The sequence below is a fragment of the Lonchura striata genome, chromosome Z (assembly GCF_046129695.1).
Source record: "Lonchura striata isolate bLonStr1 chromosome Z, bLonStr1.mat, whole genome shotgun sequence".
In the NCBI taxonomy this organism is placed as follows: domain Eukaryota; kingdom Metazoa; phylum Chordata; class Aves; order Passeriformes; family Estrildidae; genus Lonchura; species Lonchura striata.
The window spans coordinates 71,525,020-71,544,659 of record NC_134642.1 but is presented as its reverse complement, the minus strand read 5'-3'; positions in this window follow the sequence as shown (position 1 = coordinate 71,544,659).

Below are 19,640 nucleotides of genomic sequence, written 5' to 3'. Positions count from 1 at the left end.
AAGGATGTGATGGTAGAAACTGATTCCAAATGTGGTATAGGTTCTTTACTACTGGTACCTGAAGCAGATTACAATTTATTAGGGAGAGATCTGATAATAGAATTGGGTATTAATTTAGAAGTTGTAAATAAAGAATTACAGATAAAGCTCTGCCCTTTAAGGGTGGAGGATGAAAAGAAAATTAATCCTGAGGTGTGGTATACCCCAGAAACGGTGGGGAAATTGCAGATTAAGCCTTTCTCAGTGGAAATAAGTGATCCTGGCAAACCTGTAAGAATAAAACAATACCCTATCCCTAGGGAGGGAAAATTAGGACTAAAACCTGAAATAGATAGGTTTTTGGAAAAAGGGCTTTTAGAGCCCTGTATGTCTCCCTTCAATACTCCCATCCTGCCTGTAAAGAAGTCAGATGGGTCCTACAGATTGGTGCACGATTTAAGAGAAATAAATAAGAGGACTTTGGCCCGGTTTCCGGTAGTTGCAAATCCATAAAAAGATTTAAAGGTAATTGAATCCGGACCACTAAGTAACTCCTGGTCTGCACAAGCTTGTGAATTATATGCAGTACTCAGGGCTTTAAGGTTATTAAAAGGAAAAATTGGAACAATATACACAGACTCTAAATATGCATATGGGATAGTGCACACATTTGGAAAATTTGGGAAGAGAGGGGACTTATAAACTCACAGGGAAAAGATCTAATTCATCAAGAGCTAATTGTCCAAGTTTTAAATGCCTTAAGGGGCCCGGCTCAAATTGCTGTGGTCCACTTAAGGGGACACCAGAGAGGACTGGACTTTAGAAACAGGGGAAATAATTTAGCTGACCAAGAAGCCAAGAAAGCAGCCCTACGAACTCGGGGGGACATGGGGCAGAGCGACACTGTATCTGTGGACTCCCCCAAAGAAAAATGGCAAATATATAGTTTTACCACTCAAGAAAAGGAAAAATTACAAAAGATGGGAATTGAGGAGGGGTCTGAAGGGCAATGGAAGCTCCCAGATGGGAGAACTGTTTTACCTAAAAGCAAGGCCTCAGAAATTTTGCAAAGATTGCATGACCAGACTCATTGGGGAACTCAGGCATTAGTAGATCAATTTGCCACTAAATATATGAGTATTGGAATCTATGATTTGGCTAAAAGAGTAGTGGGAGATTGTCTGATCTGTCAAAAAGTAAACAGAAAACATCTTAGGGAAAGGCCCATGAGAGGAAGGAAATTAGCTCACAGGCCTTTTGCCAAAACACAAATAGACTTCACTGAATTGCCTAAAGTGGGTAGATATAAATATTTGTTAGTAATAGTAGATCATCTCACCCATTTTGTAGAAGCTTACCCCACTACTCGGACTATTTCTCAGACAGTGGTCAGAATATTATTAAAAGAAATAATCCCTAGATATGGGATAGTAGAAACAATAGATTCTGATAGGGGACCCCACATGCCATATGATTTGGAGGAACCCCGAGACCACCCCCAGTTGAAGGACTATAAAATAACCTCATATATTATTGCCTTAATGAAACACCGCAATGAACTTTGGGAAAAAGGAATCATTACGCAAAGACCCCCTTTAGATTTAAAAATACATAAAATGCACCCAGGAGACTATGTGTTAATAAAATCCTGGAAAGAATCTACACTAACCCCACAATGGGAAGGTCCTTATCTTGTGTTACTCACTACAGAAACTGCAATTCGGACTGCAGAAAGAGGATGGACACATGCCAGTCGAGTAAAAGGACCAGTTAACAACACTGTGTGGCAAATAACCAGTCCTCCTGGGAACCTGAAGTTGAAGTTACAGAGAAACTAATGGACTCTTATCAGATTGAATACACATCAGACTTATATTACTTAGATAGTGGACTAAGTAGTAATTCAAGTGTTAAAGTGTAAAAATCAAAATTGTAATTGCTATCCTTTTGTATGCTATATCTGTAAGGTGTGTGGGGAATGGTGGTGGTCACATTGCAACAGAGGGTATCCTCCACGAGGAACTTGCAATTCCTGTTGGAACGTACAAAGAGAGATTACAGCTTGGGTACTGACCTGTAAAGTGACTAGAGGGGAAATCCGATTGGAATCTAAAGAGTGGTGGGAAATTTTCTCAAAGGGCATTCACCCAGACTATTACTGCTACCATACAAACGAGCCGAGCCCATTTGTGGCAGAGATCATAGAAGGCCTTTGTAAGAAAGACCTAAAAGGGGTCAGTTGTACCGCACCAGAGGTAAAAGATCAGAATTGGCATTCTTATTGCATGTGGCAAGGCACTAGAGGGCATAAATCCCCTCCTGAAGAATACTCTTGCTGCCGAGAAGATGGTACACCCTGTGGCTCGAAGCACCCGAGTCGACGGGCGAGGCAGAGGAGTAAACAGCTGTGGAGGAAGGAGCCCTCAGGATGGAATACGCAAGCAATATTTGCGGAACTACCCCGGGACTGGGAGTAACAAAGGCAGAAATAGTTTTTGGGCTCAAGGGTATTTTGGTGATAACCAGCTAATAGAGGGAAAGAAGTCACAAGGGTATAATTGTTGCAGTGTGAGAAACCAGACCCCACATGCCATTTGCTTACTGCTTGTGATTTTCCTTTGTATATCTTGTAATACTGCGGAAATAACAACTCATGAACCTTTCAAGTGGACTTTAGGAAGATGGGAGGATTCACGAGTTATAAGGAGCAATACTACAGCTGGAGCTCCCACTTTCCAGTTACCTGTGGCATCCTTAGGTACTCGTTGGGGTTCCCATTGGGTTTCATCGTTTTATATGTGTCCTGCTTCGAATCCTGGTAAAGGGTATTGCAATAGTCCTGGACAATATTACTGTGCATATTGGGGTTGTGAAACAATAGCTGGTACATGGGACCCCCCCACTCCTGATCCATACATTAAGGTGGTCTGGAAGCCAGATGGTTGTATTCCTCCCGGCTACTGGACAGGTCATAAACCCCCAGAAAATATTTGCAGGAATATACAAATTACTGCATTAAGGCCAGAGGATAGTATATGGTTAATTGGAAAAACTTGGGGCGTTCGTTTATATTCGGCTGATTTTGGCAATTTTGGTAGCTTAATATTTATAAAGAAGGAAATTGTGCCCCCTGATCCTGAACCTGTAGGGCCAAACCCAGTGTTATTAGAAAAGGAGGTTGTTTTAGCCAACCAAACAAAAGAAAGGGATCAGACCCAGAATAAAATTCAGAATGAAAACACTTCAGGAGACAAACAGGAAAAAACCCAGGAAGGTAATATACTCTGGAAGGTTATGAAAGCGAGTTATGGTGTCCTAAATAGAACCAACCCAAAACTGACGGAAGACTGTTGGCTGTGCTATAATTTAAGACCCCCATTTTATGAAGCCATAGGGGTCACTGCAAAGCCCAGAAGAGTGAATGGAACTAATCCGAATCAGTGTTTGTGGAAAAAGGGTAAAGAGACAACACCGGGGCTTACCTTGGCTCAGGTAACAGGGAAAGGGAGATGCATAGGAAAAATCCCAACACAAAGAGAATACCTTTGTGGAGTAATAGAAACAGGTGGAAAGAAACCGGCTGACTGGCTATTGCCAGCAGCTAACACTAAGTGGGTATGTAACACTCTGGGTGTCACACCGTGCATCTCACTGAAACTGTTTAATCCAAGCCAAGACTACTGCATCCAGGTAACGATTATGCCCAGAATTACCTACCATACAAGTGACTACATATATGAACAACAAACTGTGCCAGAACACCATCTAATGAAAAGGGAACCCCTCACTGCCTTAACTATTGCAACTCTCCTTACCATCGGGGGAATAGGAGCTGGAACTGGGGTGGCATCCCTAGTAAATCAACAAAAGGAATTTAAAGCATTAAGAATTTCAGTAGATGAAGATATGAGTAAAATTGAGCAGGCCATCGATGGATTGGTAAAATCATTAAGGTCCCTATCTGAGGTGGTGTTGCAGAACAGAAGGGGTTTAGACTTGCTATTATTACAACAAGGGGGATTATGTGTAGCCCTAAAGGAGGAATGCTGTGCATACGCTGATCATACTGGAGTTGTTACAGACACCATGGCAGAATTAAGGAGAAGATTAGAGCAGAGAAAGAAGGAAAGAGAGGCACAGCAAAGTTGGTATGAATCATGGTTCAATCAATCTCCTTGGTTAACTACCTTGTTATCCACCCTTGCAGGACCTCTGATACTGATAATATTGGGACTGACCTTTGGGCCATGCATCTTCAATAAGGCAATAAAAATAGTAAAGGGACGATTAGAGGCAGCACATTTAATGCTCATTAGGGCAAAATATGAACCCATACACAATGTAGATGAGACCCTAATACTAAGTCACCAAGAGTTACAAAGATTCAGTGAACAAAATAAAGATGAACAAGAAAAAGGGGGGAATTGAGATAAGTGGAAAATTATTTGTTCACTGTGATATACTCGCTTACCTTGGTTTGCATAAGAATGTACTAGTGTGTCTTTGAAATGCTTATTTGCTTACAGGGTGATAAGGAGGTTGAGATTAGAGTCCAGGGTGTGTGTATCTGGTCTGCTTGCTGTATCTCAAAAAAAGAGACTTAGAAGCTATCACAACGACCAGACTCAGACTACATCTGGAGAGTCACGCCTGCAAGGAGAAGGGGGGGGATAAAAGGAAGGTTGAGACAGAACATTTTTGCGCGCCGTTGGTGGAGCAGGAGACTCCCCGGCCGCCCAGCGCTGTGCTTTGCCTGCCTTACTCGCTTGCTATTTTCAATAAAATTGCTTTATTGGATTAAGACACTTCAAATTGTCGTGTCACAATTTATAACATAGAGCACAAGAACATTACTTGCTGAAAAGTGTATATACATATTCCTAAGGAGCAGAAGTACTGTTATAAATGAACTTGACCCAGCCAAATTAAAAATAAAAAAAAACCAACCTTATTATAGCGATTGAATTCTACCTGAGCCATCCACAAGGAAAAGGACAATGCTGAGCCCGGGATCAGCACTGGGTGGGTCACAGGTTTGACTGCTCCAGCAGAGGGTCTCCCTGTGCCCACACACTACCCTCCTGGAACAAGCAGTTTTTATAGGGATTTCAGCAATCAGCCTTTTCTTTCCATTCAAAGTCCTACATATTCATAAAGTCTCTCTTCTCTGCTGTGAGGAAGTGATGAATATCACTTATGTAGTTACTGGAACACAGCATTCAGACCTATCAGCCTGGAGGGTTCCAGCGATTCTAATCTCGAGTCCTTGCTGGGATGATCGGGATGATCATTGCCTGGGCGTTCCTGTATCACCTCGAGAAACTACCAATCTCCAGGCGAGCCACATGTATTAGCTTGCAAATGAGATTTTATCAGGGACCGGTCTCCAAATATGTGGGGCAACTCCCAGTGCCGCCTTGTGCATCCTCCCAACAAAATCAAATATTATCACATACTAGCGTGAATTATCTTTATCACATATCCCATACCTTTTCTACAGTTGCTTGTGGCAGTACAACTCACATTTAAGGCTTTTTTATTGTGCTGCAATACATGCTGTTCTGTTCTACCTTGGGTATATAAAAGCATAAGCATCTGGTGATAACTGCATTAAGTTTCCCACAGTCTTAAAAAACCCCAAACCAACCAAAAAACTATATTTCATACTGTTATAAATGAGAATTTATTCAGCCAGATAAAAAATAAGGAAAAAAAAAAATTTTATTAGCGGTCAAATTCTATCTAGCCAGCCACGGAAAAAGACAGAGCCGAGCCCGGGAATCGACCCTGGCAAGGAGTCAGCCTCAGGAGAGGTTTCCCCTATGCCCACACACCTCCATCCTGGCACAAGCGGTTTTTATAGGGAAAATTCTGCCTGAGGCCAAGATTTCAGCAATCAGTTTTTTCTTCTATTCAGAGTCTATAGGTTAATAAGATTTTCTTTTTTGGTGATGAGGAGAAATAATGTAATGTCTGGTGTAGGTGAATTCCTGATGAGATTTTACGGGAAGGTTGCATTCACATGGATCTGTCTGAGGATTTCCATGATATCCATCTTGGGCTGTTTACGCGATGATCAGCACCCAATGATCAACACCTGGAGTCCTGATGGGAGTCCAGACATAGCCAGGAGATGGCTTTTACTTGTAAATCAGTTTCCAATATACACCCAGTCTCACCTGCAAGCGGGCAGGAGGGGGGAGGGGAGGGAGGGGGGAGGGGGAGAAACTAATACAACGGGCATAATCTAACAAATATCCAATATTACATATTTCATACAAGGAATGGCGTGAATTATATTTACTACACATAACAATGCTGTGATATTTATCTGGGAGGTGTGCTGTATCAAATAAAGCAGTTTTTGCAGGGGTTGTCTCTTATATGCACAGTGTTAGTGTGGTCCTCTCAGACTTGGAGGTATTTTGTGCTACATACACATTGTTCTAATTATGCTTACTTCTTTTTCCTAGACTTTGCTTTCCAATGCACCTCAAAACAGAATCCTGGTGTTGACTTTATCTGTTGCTGTGAGACAATAATAACTGTGCCTTGATTTTTCATTTTAGTCATGGAGAAATAAAAAAAAAAATCTAAGTATCGTTTGGACACTTAAAAGTAAAACTTCAATTTACTATTGTCATAATTTAAAATTTGTAGTACTTATGCCAACCTCTCACACTCTTTGCTTTCCTTCTTCTTCCCCTGCCCCAAATGTGGAGATATTTAAAAGGAAAAACACAAGAAGAAACCTACATTTAACTGTAAATTTTCAGTGATTCCACAATGAACTCAAGAATTTTTGTGTTTCAGGTGAGAAAAAGTCAGAAGAGCATAGTTATTGAAGAGGTGTTTGAGAAAAGAATTTTTAAATGAGACCAAGTAAATGCAAAAAGGAAGTGCTGAAATTGTAAGCTTTCTTTAACTAAAATTTAGCTTTGTCTCTTCCTATGTACACGTAATGATAATACAGTTAGGAAATTACTGTTTTATCCAAGCTACTCTCATGTAGAGAGTGAGTTCTACATTTGATTTAAGAATGAGGGATAAATTGTCATTTTATGCCAATATGTTGTATATTTTACTATAAGCTTTTCCCCGTTGAGTTAGAAGAGTGGAAAAAAATGTTCCAAGCAAATACTCATAGAATCATAGAAGATTCTGCATTGGAAGGGACCCACCAGGATCATGAAAGTCCAGCTCCTGGCTCTGCACGGGACAGCCCCAAGAATCCCACCAGATGTCTGACATCATTATCCACAACATCCTAGCTGAAGTTTATAATTTTCACTAAAGAAAATCCAATGTAGAAACAAGTGTTCATAATCTCTCAACACTTATTTTGCTCTCTTGTGCTAATTAACATGAGTACTCTGAACCATTTCAACAAAACTAGGAAGTAGTAATTGCATTTTAGCCAATCTAAACAAAGTTAAGATGACACAAAACATGCTTTAAGCTAGAACTGTTCTTGTTTCTCTGTTCCTTACTCTTTGCAAATAGCAGAGAAGTTTTTATGCCTGGCCATCTCTGTGTCCTTGTTAAGCTGACATCCCATGGAGGAACAGCTCTTCCAGAAGAGATGTAGGCAGAAGGAAGGTATCAAAGATATCTCTGTGTCCATTCTCCCCATTCTGTTTTATTTCACTGTACTTATCCTGTTTCACATTTCATCAATAACTGCAACTAAAATATTTATGGCAATGGCACATAAAGCAAAGCAGCCATGAGGTGTAGGAGGTGAGTCGGCAGCAAAACACATTTTCTACATAAACTGAGTTTTTGTGATCTGGGAATCTTGGGGATAGCAAATCCCCATCCTGGTGTTACTTTTTACTCTAGAAAGTTTAAAAACAAAAGTCTTCTCTTAAAAGGATATGCTAACATTAAGTCATACTGCTTTTACACAGTATGAAAAGTGCAGACCAAATCACATCAATAGTGAAAGATTTACTCCCCACGTCTTTGGTTTCCTCATTTCTTTTCCCCTAATTCAAGAGTGTTGAAGGAAAGTGGTTGTTACTTCATTAACCTCTTTTTAAAACAACTGAAGAATAGGTTTTTATTTGCTGGGGAAACTAAAACAAAGTAGCAAGCCTTAAACATATTTTTTCAGTTTAAAGTGTGATACACTTTAAAGATACAGCTGCAAAGACCTTTTCATTGTTCTGATGATTTACTGGGTCATGCCCAAGATTTTAAAGGTCTTGTAGTTATGGTCCGTTAGCTGGAGCTTCAAGTACAATTAGAAACAAATAAACACTTACTAAATGTACGAATTATCTGCTAATAGGGCTCATCTGAAATCCCAGACCACAGGAATGTGAACTGAGACTGTTACATGGGTCGCCATAACCTTGCTGCAGGCATCTCAGATGCCACTAGCATCTAGTTTAGTAATTCCTTTGACATCTGGCAATAATGACAAATAAAACTTTCAAAATACTGATACCTGATATTCTGAACAGCTGTTTCAATTGGTACAACAGGGCTGGAATCTCTCTTCTAGTGACTATCATGAAAAAGGGGTGGTGTGGCCTGGCTCCCTCTGTTTTGCTGAAGTCATTATTTACAAGGGTGAGGTATTCTTACAGCCAAGGGCTGTTCAACATGGACCTGGTTTTTTTTGTGCATGTTGATAATTTAGGTTCTGGTGAGGAAACACAGGAGGAGGAACTTCTCCCTCTGGTGGGTATTTGGCCCACAGCATTCCCATGCTCAACTGATGCAGGAGCAGTGTCAGCTCGGGCACTTGATGGTCATGTGTGTCTGTTTCACAGAGAAGGCTTTGTGACTCCAGTGAAGTGGTGTTTGATGAGGCTGGATCTTTTGGTTTGCTTCACTGGATTGGGCTGTAGGAGTCTGCTTCTCTATTCCCTGCATAGACAAAGTTCTATGTATGAAAAAGGTAGGTTTTGTTCCCTCTTTCTTATTTGGTTTTTGTCTAGTGCGAAGTGTCAGCTTCAGATGTTTAATAAGATTTTTACAGAGGCTGCCCTAATATTTTCAGAGGCTTTCTCATGACCTAGTATTAACTTTCTAATGAAAAAATTTTGCCCATGTAGTGTGGACCTGCTGTGTTGAAGAAGAACTATTTCCAATAAATCCTGTCTACTAAATATTTTCCTATTTATTTTGCAAGAATTCCTCTTCTGTTTGGGACACAGGAATCATAATTGTCTCAATCACTGTCTGAAGAGGCAGAGTAAACCATGAGAAGTGGCTGTTCTTTGTCAGAAATAAATACATAATTGATCGTGATTATAGTATACAGCTGTGGAAGCCACCCAAGAAGAAAAACAGATGGCTCTCAAGCCTGGAGATAATAGTCTAGTGACCACAAATTTTAGGTTTTGAATGGAAACTTGAGCATCAAGAAGAAAAAATGCCTCTTGGGGACCTAGTTAAAGAGTAGACGAGTATAGGAGAAACAAAAGCACATAGATGAGCTTCTTTGCCATAACTTTCTTTGCCACTGGAGAATACATGGGAGTAAGCAGACAATTTACAAAATGACTGCTTGGCTGAAGGACCATTTCCTATGGCTCATCACTCAGGATGTACTTGTGCTGGTGTCTCTGAGGTGGGGCAAGGGAAACTGGGGCAGATCTGTCTGGGTGTTTCAATACAAAGATGTTTACAAACAGGCACCACAAACACACATTGCACCATGTGTGGCTTCTCTCACCACATGTACTTCTAGGAGGTCTCTGCATTCTGCATGCCCTGTGCTAGGACGGACAAAATACAACAGAAGCATGATGTTTCATTAATACTGTATGGCAGGGTTTTCAGTATGTCTTTTGGTTTTGTGCACAATTTGCCACTAAAAAGTCTTCAGAGCAGGGTGATGTCTCCACCTATCCCCAGTTACCCTGTCTGTGTGGGAGATGAAGCTTATGGTCACGTAAGGAATACAAAGAGAGTAAGTGTTTGAACAGTTAATTACAGAAATATTACAAGCTTTCTGAGTTTGTTTGTTGATATTGCTGTTAAGGAAAAGGAAAATCACAAATCTGGATGCCCTTTCAGTTAATATAAACCATCTGTCTGCTTTAGTCTACTTTTCTGGCAGAACTTTCACTTTTGTGGTTCTTTTTTTTCTCTTTCTGATTAGGAAACAATCCCCAGTGGCATGTCAGAAATCACCATTATAAATGCTGACAATTGTTCTGGGGTTAACATTAAAGGCTTTCAAAACCCAAGATATGTCTGAAGCTGTGTATGTAGTCATTGGCTTTGGATGCAAGCTGCCCTCAGTTATGAACATGCTACAAATTCTTTTAACACAGATAGGCTTGTCAAGTGCAAATCAGAACTTAAATCTTTGGGACACCATTCCTAAGAGGAAGGGAAGTTTGCCAAGGAACCAGTTGGATACAGTGGGGTGACTAGAGGTCCACAATCCCAGCTGGTGAAGGTGGAGGGGGTCAGAGGTTTTTTGTACCAAAAAATCTTTGCCCTGAAGACAAGCAGGGACAGAAATGGTAAATAACTGTCACAGCTGTGTACAAACTGTTGAAAAGGAAAAAGTGTGCAAGGCTGTTTTCTCAGACAGATTAGTGCTCCTGCCTAAAAGACTTGGCTTCTTTTGCATGTTATTCTTCCTGCCTTGATTTCATGGGTGTTTGTTCACTTTAATGCCTGATTAGCTGCCACTAGGATTTGACTCATGGCCTCTTACATGCACCTTTCAGTCATGGAGAAAAGAGGGGTGCAAATGAACAAGAACTGGGTTTAAGTTTGCCTCCTGTGAACTAGCAGCTGTTTTGCCTGCAGCTGAACTGGTATTTGAAAACAATCTATGTACTGTGGCAAGAGAAAGAATTAGAATATTAAATCTGTGTTCTGGGGAGTTCTACAGTATATTATAAAATTTGAATCTCAAACATATTTAGAAAAAAATGCACACAGAGGCAAAGAAAATAACCTATTTATACACTGATTAATATTATAAAGTACTTGTTTGTTTCTGTTCTGAAAGTAGAAATCTTGACTCTCTATTGTGATGTGCTGGATGAGCTGAGGTAAGAGGTGTTTCATAACCTTTCATAACCAGAGAAAATAATTAATAAATACCTTTAATGCTGTGTTTGGATGCTCTAGCTTTTTGCTGCTATTGAGGCTATCTTTCTATTTCTAAGGCCAAATAACACTGAACAAAGTAAAATAAAGTGTAATGTTCTCTTTGTCTCATGTAGTGTTCAAGGATACACATCTTTTCAGTTTGCAGCATCTCTAGGTGACTGAAAATCTTTGCCTATTTCCATTAATATCAAATGAAAGTATTTTTCTTCCTTCAGTGGGAGCACAATTGAGTCTTTACATACAGTTTCTTGAAAGCAATGTCTGATTCTGTTTTCTTTCACTTTTTTACTTTTTCCTCCTCATGTCTATTATGGAAGTTAATATAATTATTTTATGATTCTCTAGACTTTTGCTACTCTCTTTATCTATTTCCAAAATTCAGTCTGTTGTTTTGGTGCACAAGAATTGCCAGTGGAAAGACTTAGTTAATAATATTTGCAGAATATTACAAACAAAATCAGGGATTTTGTGTGTCTCATCAGTATGAGACAGGTTGAAGTAAGCTGAGCATTCAATTCTGCCTGTGCCAGCATTCCAGAATTATATATTTTTTTCAACTTCTAGTGGTGTTTTCCACTTCTACTTTCACCAACAGGTTCTGAATCTTCATGGAAATCTACAAGTGAAACATGAAGGATTAATTATGTTTTTAAAAGCAGGTGATTGTGTAAAATGTTGGTATTGAACAGAGTGTGTGACCATAGCAAAGTCAAACACAATTGGACTCTCTAGTGCTTGGCATAATGTAATAGCATTTCTGTTATTTATGCATGTCAAAATTTAGCTTCCAACACTAACAAATTGGTGTCATACTAGTTCTGGTTTGAATTAGCAAAAATCAGAGCTTTTATTTCTACTCTCATTTTGCAATAACATTGACAATTAAGAAATAAGACACGAGCCATGAACAAAGAAGATCCTGCTCTAATGAGTTTGTGGTCTGAATTCAACAGGCCAGATGATCACCAGCTGTTTTACAGCATCAAACTTGTATTTCTATCTTAAATTGGATGTCCTCATGAGATGTACTTCCTCTTGCTTGAGGAGCCTTTTTCTTGGTTTTGTGAACATATTGGGGATTAGAATTGTGAACTGTATAATTACACAAAGAAGAATAATTTATTACACATCCATCTTTAAAACCAGATGTTTTCAGTTCTCCTGCTCATATAAGTCTCCACTTCTGATGGTGTTTGGGAATTTCTTTATTTCAAGAAAACCAACACAGATATTATGCACAAATTATTTCAATGAAGAATTTTGTAATTTTTTTATGAATAATCTCTTTCATATGAAAATTTTATTATTTTCTGATAGGTACCACATTTCCTCACATGTCTGAGGAAATAGGAAAGCAATAGCTGCTGCTTTCATACTCATGTTTTTTGTGAAGCTGTCTACACCAATTATGGAAAACTCCTGGCAGGACTGAATCAGGGGATTCCAAGCAGGAAGACTGTTGACCATGGAATACCTTTTTGGCACAGATTTTCACATGGCTTTTCCATAAAATTTCTGGCTTCTTCAAACTGGGACCACTCAACTGAGTAGGGATGAGTTGTCCCAGTTTTGCATATGCACTGTGTGTGTATGCAACTTTGCATACACACTGTAGATTTTAATTACTATTTTCCAATTATTGCTACCGCATCCATGCCAAGTACTAAGCTGGCTATCATCTTTTCAGCTGACCTCAGATTTGTTGGCATCATTGCCTGCCGTTACACCTTGAAACATGGCTCCTTTTTATTTTAACATGCTCCATAATTTTGGATACTGATACTATATCTCTATTTCTACCAATTCTGTACTTGTTACAACCAAAATCTGCAAGTGTTTACTTGGGCCTGCTGCTTGGTGAATATGTACTGCTCTCTTTTCTTTGATATACTTTCCCGTATGTTATAAACGAGAGTTTATTTTAGCCAGATTAAAAAATAAAAATAATTTTATTAACAGTCAAATTCTATCTAGCCAGCCACACAGAAAGGACAGAGCCGAGCCTGGGGTCGGCCCTGGGTGTGCAACAAGGAGTCAGCCTCAGCAGAGGTTTTCCCCTGTGCCCACACACCTCCATCCTGGCACAGGCGGTTTTTATAGGGAAAATTCTGCTTGAGGCCAAGGTTTTAGCAATCAGTCCTTTCTTCTATTTGGAGTTCCATATGTTAATAAGGATTTCTTTTTGGTGATGAGGAGAAAAATTCAATGTTGGGTGTTTACGGGAAGGCTTCATTCACATGGATCTGTCTGAGTATTTCCATGATATCCATCTTGGACGATCAGCACAGACGATCAGCAGACAATGGCCCATCTCCCGGCCGAGCCACATCTGTTTACTTGTAAATCAGTTTCCAGTATACACTCAAGTCTCACCTACAAAAAGGGGGAGGAGGGGGGGAGGAACTAATACAACGGGCATGATTTAACACGCATCCAATATTACATATTTCATACAAGGAATGGCGCGAATTATATTTACTATACATAACACCGTAGCATAATAGGAAATCACAATACACAGTCAGACCACGAATAGAACATCTTGTTTTAGGGATGGAAAATGTAGTGATATCTGAGCTTGATGTAAAAACAGACCAACTGTTATGTTTTCAATCCCTGTGTGCTGTATGATTCCTTTGATAAGAGTCTGAAAGAGCTGGGGCTGTTCGGCCTGGGGCTCCGAGAAGGCTCAGGGGGGATCTTATTAAGGTGTGCAAATACCTGAAGAGAATGCACATAGAGGAGGGACCCAGACTCTCTCTAGACAAGACCAGTGACAGGGCCAGAGGTGATGAGCACACACTGAAACACAGACAATTCTCTACAAACAAATAGCTGGAAACTCCTTTTTCACTGTGAAAAAGCATTAATACAGATTGCCCAGGGAGCCTCTGGAGATACCATCCCTGAAGATATTCAGTCATTTGGGTATGGCCCTGAATAAGCAGGGGGTTGGACCAGATGGCCAACAGAAGGCACTTTCAGCTTCCTTCAGTCTATGGTTCTATCATTCTGTGCATGCCTTTCCTAGAGTCTCCAAATAACCTGAGCTCAAATCACTCAGGTTTTGTTTTACAGACTGATTTTTACATTATAGAGGTATCCATAACTGCTGTTTAAAATTTTGATGTGGTATCGTAATGCATTATGAAATAGATAAGACAAGTTTTCAAGTGAAAAGCATAGACATCAAATTTAAAATTAACAATAGCAGCAAAGGAAACAATAACAAATAAACAGACTTGTCAGGTGAGTTGATTGCACATTTTGTATGGATTAAGCAGCTGTAAACAGGAAGTTACTGAATTACAAAATAACTAGGGTCTGTTGATTTTTAAAATTGGGCATTGTTAAATGGTCCTTATGGTCATCTAATATAGTTTAACCTCTGGTGGCTGTATGAAAGAAACTTGCCATTCAGCTTTATTCTCCATCTGCTTTTGCTCACAGTTGCTACTGTTGTGGCACAAGTTTCTTTTGCAAGCTTAAAATTTTCTCTTACAAGAGAAAAAACATAATTTTTGTATTTGTTCAAAAGCCAGTCTGGGTTTTTTTGCAAATAGCCCAATTTGCCAGCTGATATAACAAGGGATTATATATACCTGTCATTAGAAGTAATGAAAAATAGCTGCAATACATGCTTGGATTTATTTTTTCTTGCAGTCATCTTCTTCTGGCTCTGCTGACCTGTAGTGGTTAGACCTCCCTGCCCATCCTGCTACTCTGTATTCCTTCCTTTTTCTAACTAGTTTTCTTCCACTCTTCCTGTTCCTTACAATCTCATGACCTTGAAATCACTGACCAGTATGTGGTAACACCACAGAGGGATTTGAAATGCCTGGTGAATAAAGATGCATGCTGTTTCTTCCACCTCCCAAAAGCAACACAGCTCATTCCTTTGCCTTAAGTTATGAACTCTCTAGTCCACATGGGAAAGGGTTTGTGACACGATCCAGTGTCATTGTGTCTATGTCACTATCCTTTTGGGGCACCTCAACTTGCAGTAGTGTGGTAGGCTCTCAAGGTCCTGAAATTCTTCCTTGGCTTATAACTGTCTCACAAACAAGCATGGAGTTTCCTTTCTCCCTGACTTTTTCTGACTGGCACCAAAACAGAAGTCAGACACAATGTATTCCTACAGGGTTACTTAAAACTTAAACAAAATTATTTCCACAAAAGGAGTTACCAGGGAAAACTGAAGAAGCAATTTGTTATAGTGCTCTGTTATTCCCTTGCATTCTTTGCCATTAGGTTTTTATAGGGAAAATTCCGCCTGAGGCCAAGATTTGAGCAGTTAGTCTTTTCTTCTATTCAGAGTCTATAGGTTAATAAGATTTTCTTTTTTTGGTGATGAGGAGAAATAATTCAATGTCCGGAGTAGTTGAATTCTTGATGAGAGTTTACGGGAAGGCTGTATTCACATGGATCTGTCTGAGGATTTCCATGATATCCATCTTGGACAATCAGCACTGATGATCGTGATGATCAACACCTGGAGCCCAGACATGGCCCATCTCCTGGCCGAGCCACATCCTTTTACTTGTAAATCAGTTTCTAATATACATCCAGTCTCGCCTGTAAGGGGGGGGGGGGGGGAAAACTAATACGACGGGCATGATTTAACAAGTATCCAATATTACATATTCAATACAAGGAATGGCGCAAATTATATTTATTACACATAACAATAGAGAAATTACAGGGAAGAATCCCAGCTGATAAACAAATTTGAAAGCATTCTTTCTTTAAAAATTCAGGAGCATCAGATTTCTTTAGTCTGTTATGCACAATGCCATGCAAATAGCAGAACATGCTCCTATTTATTTACCCATACACTTCTGCGGCCCTTTCAGCCATGGCTTCACCCCTGTGCAGAAGGTGAGCTAAGTATCACAGTCAGCTGTCATATAACTGGGATTAATGGGCACCATCAATTAATACTATTATTCACAAGCTGTCAGATGGGGTGATGACTTCCAGACCATCAGCCAAGTATAGAGGAGATCAGTACAAAGTTAATTAGGAGATGATGTGTTGACAATGCCCAGCTCTCCTTTCCCATAAGGCTAGGTCTGGACAAAGAAGTGAGTAGCCCAGTGCTTGGAGAAGGTGGAACAGTAATGAACAGTGGCCCAGTCAGTCTGAGGAAGCTGATGAAGTTGTTAGTATGTCATGGTGACAGATGTAAAATCTGTGTGGGAGCCCTGCCCTGGAGCAGACCAATTCTTGTTGGCCCACCTGTAACTGAGCACCTCAACACTTATTCTAGGTTTGTTCCCTAAGTACCTATAGATATTGGCAGAATATAATCATAAACCTCTCTATAAGGATTCACCTTGGACAAAACCAGTATAGGCACTCCTGTTTGTCTCAGAACACATAACAATCGATGTCTAGAAACTGAAGGAAACAGCATCTGGCAGCTTGCTTGTTATTGAACCCGTCTTGTCATGATGCTAGAACTGAAAATGGAGCATCCCTAACCAGAAAAGAATACAACTCAAAAACATATACATATATTGTGTAAGTCACTCATAGGATCCAGTCCATGACAGCACATTGCTGTGGAAACCTTATAACAAGTGTCATTAATTATTAGTCATTTCCCGCCTTGGACCTTGCCATATACTGTAATCCTTACTCACTGCTTTTGTCTCTACATGGTTGAAAAAAAGCCACAGAATTGTAGCTTTGTTGACAAATGAAATTTGCTTGTTTACCATGATGTGCAGCTTTTGGTGCAAAGACCACTACTGGTTCATTTGACAGTTTATCTGATGTGAGGTAGTCAGGGTGCACACATAGATTGTTGGAGACATTGATCAGATTAGCTGACAGGACAAAACCACAGCCACAAGAAGGGGTGTAATTTTTGCTTTTCTTTTTCTTTTTTTCTAAGTAAAAAAAATTTAGAAGAAATAGCCTCATCTGTTTGTTGGCTTTAAAAACAGGAAGAACAACTTCTAAAGTTTCTAGATTTATTTTTTTTTCTTTAGAGATGATGAGTGTGAGTCAGTCATTCCTTCTGTCAATCTGGAAGCATACATAATGTCTAACAGTCCCTAATAATTCCTAGGGAACAAATATTTTAACCTGTGGAAGACATTTTTGTCCTTGCAGATTTTCAAATTGGCAAGGCTTTTTGGTTGGAAAGCAGATCAGGAATGACAAAGTGATACTCACTCTCTCATAAAAATTGGCTTCTAATGAAAAGAATATACAGGAATTTTTCTTGCCTCCCAGTTTTGCATTCTTTATGCTCATTATTTGGGTCTTATACACCCTTAACTTGGACTACAAGACATTTCAGTTTGAGAAGCTGCACTCTTCTCACACCAGCCTGCAGGGCAAACCAGGAAGTAGACAGAAGTATAAAACTGGGATATGAAATGCCAACCAGGCCTTAACTGTTTAAACAACACTAAATATATAAACATCTGATCTAATTAGCATGCTGCCCCCTTGCTGAGGAATTAAATGGTTGATTCCAAACAATAAACAACCATCATGTTCATCTCCCTCCTTTCTTGTTCCAGCAATTTCTTTTTTCCTACGATTGTAATAAATGCTGCACTAAACATTTTCAACAACTGCTTGAGTGCCACAACATTTACAGAAAAGAACAAATTGGTGTAGCAGTGAAAAGAAAGGCCAGTTTTGGCCATGAAACAAGGTGGAAGTCAGATCAGTTGGCAATGCAGGAACACAGTGGAGCTGCCATTCAGGTTTTTCACCAGGCAGCTAACAAGTTATGACCTGTAATCAAAGCAATACATTGCAGAGAGTTTTCTTTGTTGTGTGTAATCTGTTGAAATGCTGGCATTTAACATGAGTGGGGTACCCTGTGGCAATACCTGCCTGTACAGTTTTAAATATATTTTTATCTCATGCCCATATATTTATGTTATATATCAAATAGAAAAATGATAAGCAGCTGGAGCTGCCTCTTTGGATGGTTGCAAAAGTGAAGCTATACTTCTTGTGATACTCAGCAATCTCTAGTGTTGAGTGACTGTCCTGATTTCCTTTGCAGTTGTTGCAAAATAGAGAGTATTCTTCACTTTGTAATGAATTTGTAAAACTGCAGCCATAGTTCCTTCAGGCAAAAATGCCATATGTATGTCAGCTCCCTTGTCTTTGTGGTGGTGGGTTGGTTGTTTTTTGTTGTTTTTGTTTTGGCTTTTTTTTTTTCCAATTTCATATACTTTCTATTTGATGTTGCAACTGGGACTGTTATTGCTGTGAGCATGTCTTTCATTTATGTACATATGTACATATTCTTGCTCTGTTTAGCGTGTTTCAACAGAAGAAATGGTTCCATGCTGGCAAAGAGAAAGGTCTGACACAGGCAGGAGAAGATACCCACCTTAGAGGCGGAGTACTGCATGACTTCAAGCCACACAAAATTCCAGCCCAGCAGCCAGGTGAGTGCAGTAACTTTCAGCTGTGGGACTATAAACCCCAAGGATACAATGCTGAGATGGTGTCTGAGAGTTCTTTTCTGACTCAGGAGACAGAAAAGGTCCTGACATAGCTGAACTAATCCTGTGACAGGAGAGCTCTCTTAAGGAGGGCAACAGTTCTTTGCAGCATTTTGCTACTTTTTTGGGGAGAAATTTTGCCTCTGACAGGGCAAAATATTTCAGTCTCAAGAAGCCCCTGGAAAGCTATTTTATAGCAAGATAAGGCACATGCAGGTTCACTTCACTGAATTCTAAAACATAGGCACTAATGATTTTCAACAGCACTAAATAAATCTTCCTTTTCTTGTCTCACTTCCTTTTTCCTCCCCTCCCCCCACTTCTCCATCTCTGCACATACTGTCATTTTTGGCTTTGTCCTCTCTTTTCTACAAATTCTGCAAAAGTAATGTCAGCTGAGGGAGAAACTGTCTGCAGGGCATTTATTTGTACACAAATAATAATTTACCATGGCAACCCTATTTTTTTTTTCATTGTGCAGTCCTCTGCATCATGAAATAGCTTTTGAACAGCTGGGCATTCCCCTGCTTCTTCTGTGGCTGATATCTCAAAGAAATTTTAGAAGTATATTATTATAGGCAAGAACCAATAAACAAAAGGGACACAATTGATATAAAAGGTTTTCTGCAGTTGTCAGTGGCTTTTGTTCATGACAATAAGAAAGAGTTGCTTATTTTAAAACAATCAGAGATTGTTTTAAATCAGTTAATTTGCTCATATTTGATGTTATAGGCCTAATTATATTTACTTTTACATCTATACAGTATCATCTGGTCCAAATTACTCTCCATGGTGTTTTGTTATTTCTGGATTACAAATTTTTGTTTACAATTTCTTCTCTTACCTGATTCATTCTACAATGTCCAAAGAGAATAATGGTACTTGAATGCTTTTTGAGAAAAAAAAAAAAATCTATTTTCAGAGCTAAAAATTGCAGAAGAATACAGGTAGTCCATATTGGAATGAACAGTTTACTTCGACCAATTGGACACTGTTCCAATGTGGTCCTCAGATAACTAGCCCAGACCCTGACTTTAAACTAGGTATCTTTGCAGGGAATAAGACCTGTTCATGATTCCTGATGTGTACAGG